The following is a 2,787-nucleotide window of genomic DNA, read 5'->3' as shown; positions in this document are numbered from 1 at the left end:
TCACGTAAGGTTTATTACTTGGACGACCCAGTGCACTTGCTGGTTAGTTGTGCGAAGTTGTGTAATGCCATGGTATTGAGCGCCCAACCAAGTTTTCGGAGCCATTACCAGGGATTATGAGAGTTGTGAAAAAGTATAGTTCACAATTTCGCGCACCAAGTTTTTGGCGCCGTTGCCGGGGATTGTTTAGGCTGGACAACTAACGGTTCATCTTGTTGCTTAGATTAGGTATTTTTTTTCGAAATTCTTGAAGGTGAATTCTAGAGTTTCATGATGATTTGTTGAAATCTGGCTGGCTGAGAAGCCATGTCTAATCTGATTAGACCGAGGTTTCAACTTATCACCACAAGAGCTTGTTGATTTCGTATCAATCTTGCTGTTGGAGCAGTGATTTGCTAAGGCTTGGCTGACCTTGGTCATGTCTAGTGTTTTGGACCGAAGCTTTCTTTGAAAGCTTGGCTGGCTGTGAAGCCATGTCTAATTCCTGGACCGGAGCCTTAGACTAGCATTGCACTGATTCCTGGAATTCTCATTAAGAATTTTGATACTTTTTTTTCACTTAATTTTCGAAAAATACAAAAAATTTTGCAAAACCATAAAATCCCAAAAATATTTCTTGTTTGAGTCTAGAGTCTCATCTTAAGTTTAGTGTCAAATGCATGTTTTTGTTATATTTTTCGAATCCATGCATAGATTTCTTTGTTTTGATCTTTGAATTCTATTGACTTGAAGTATTTTGTGTGTCTCATATGCATTTTCATGTTGTTAGTGTCAGTAGTACACAAACTGCTAAGTTTGGTGTCTTGCATGCATTGTTAATTGATTCCTTTTGCATTTTGATTATCAAAAATCCAAAAATATTTTTAATTTGTGTCCTTTCAAGTCAATGATACAAAGAATTGAAGATTCAAAACATGCTGCAGAGGAATTATACAGAAAAAGCTGAGCATTCAAAAATGCCCAGTGAAGAAGGCAGACTGGCGTTTAAACGCCAGCCAGGGTACCTGGTTGGGCGTTTAACGCCCAAAAAGGGTGCATTTTGGGCGTTAAACGCCAGAATGTATACCATTCTGGGCGTTTAACGCCAGGATGGTGCTAGGGAGAAGATTTTGTTTTCAAAATCAAATTTTTTTTAGTTTTTCAAAATCAAATCTTTTTCAAATCAAATCTTTTCAATCAAATGTTTTCAAAATCAATTTCTTTCCTTTTTAAAAGATACTTACTAACAATTAATGATTTGATTGAACATCTCAAATTTGTTACCTTTTCTGTTGAGAAAGGTTTTTAATGTTTGAATCATATCTTTTCTTGTTAGGCAAGTCATCAATTTTTAAAATCATATCTTTTCAAATTGTTTTTAAAATCATATCTTTTCAAATAGTTTTCAAATCATATCTTCTCAATCACATTTTTTTTTTCATATCTTCTTAACCACATCTTTTTCAAAATAACTTTCAATCAAATCTTTTTAATTTCTAATTTCAAATTCTTTTTCAAAAATCACTTAATTTCTTTTCCACTTTTATTTTCGAAAATTAATTAATGTTTTTCAAAATAACTTCAAAATTTTTCACTTGATTTTCGAAAATAAACTTCCCTCCTTCCCACATCCTTCTATTTATGGAGTGCCACTCCTTCTCAATGCACAATTCGAACCTTATCTAACTAAAGTTCGAATTTATCTTCTCCTTCTTCTTTCTATTTCTCTTTTCCTCTGACACTTAAAGGAATCTCTATACTGTGACATAGAGGATTCCACATTTTCTTGTTCCCTTCTCTTTCATATGAGCAGGAGCAAGGACAAAGGCATTCTTGTTGAAGCTGATCCTGAACCTGAAAGGACTTTGAAGAGAAAGCTAAGAGAAGCCAAAGCACAACTCTCTTTAGAGGACCTGACCGAATTCTTCAAGGAAGAAAACATGGCAGCAGAAAACAACAACAATGCAAACAATGCAAGGAAGGTGCTGGGTGACTTTACTGCACCTACTCCTGATTTTTATGGGAGAAGCATCTCTATCCCTGCCATTGGAGCAAACAACTTTGAGCTTAAGCCTCAATTAGTTTCTCTAATGCAACAGAATTGCAAGTTCCATGGACTTCCAATGGAAGATCCTCATCAGTTCTTAGCTGAATTCTTGCAAATCTGTGACACAGTCAAGACTAATGGGGTTAACCCTGAGGTCTATAGACTGATGCTATTCCCTTTTGCTGTAAGAGACAGAGCTAGAATATGGTTGGATTCTCAACCTAAAGAAAGCCTGGACTCTTGGGAAAAGCTAGTCAATGCCTTCTTGGCAAAGTTCTTTCCACCACAAAGATGGAGTAAGCTTAGAGTGGAAGTCCAAACCTTCAGACAGAAGGATGGAGAATCCCTCTATGAAGCTTGGGAAAGATACAAACAATTAATCAGAAGATGTCCCTCAGACATGCTTTCTGAATGGAGCATCATAGGTATTTTCTATGATGGTCTCTCTGAACTATCTAAGATGTCCTTGGATAGCTCTGCAGGAGGATCTCTTCATCTGAAGAAGACGCCTACTGAAGCTCAAGAACTGATTGAAATGGTTGTAAATAACCAATTCATGTACACTTCTGAAAGAAATCCTGTGAACAATGGGACTAGTCAGAAGAAAGGAGTTCTTGATATTGACACTCTGAATGCCATTTTGGCCCAGAATAAATATTGACTCAACAAGTCAATTTGATTTCTCAAAGTCTGTCTGGAATGCAAATGCACCAAACAGTACTAAGGAAGCTTCATCTGAGGAAGAAGCTTATGATCCTGAG

The 2,787-nt window shown here is 36.4% G+C and overlaps 1 non-coding gene across 1 annotated transcript; it reads right to left on the bottom strand.

The window, feature by feature from the left end:
- Positions 1–2,324: 2,324 nt before the first annotated feature.
- On the bottom strand, positions 2,325–2,432 carry LOC130938427 (small nucleolar RNA R71). The gene has a single exon (XR_009069593.1). It is a non-coding gene; the product is annotated as a small nucleolar RNA R71 (small nucleolar RNA).
- Positions 2,433–2,787: the final 355 nt, after the last annotated feature.

Source organism: Arachis stenosperma, chromosome 6 (genome assembly GCF_014773155.1).
Source record: "Arachis stenosperma cultivar V10309 chromosome 6, arast.V10309.gnm1.PFL2, whole genome shotgun sequence".
In the NCBI taxonomy this organism is placed as follows: domain Eukaryota; kingdom Viridiplantae; phylum Streptophyta; class Magnoliopsida; order Fabales; family Fabaceae; genus Arachis; species Arachis stenosperma.
This window is presented reverse-complemented; position numbering and strand designations above follow the sequence as displayed.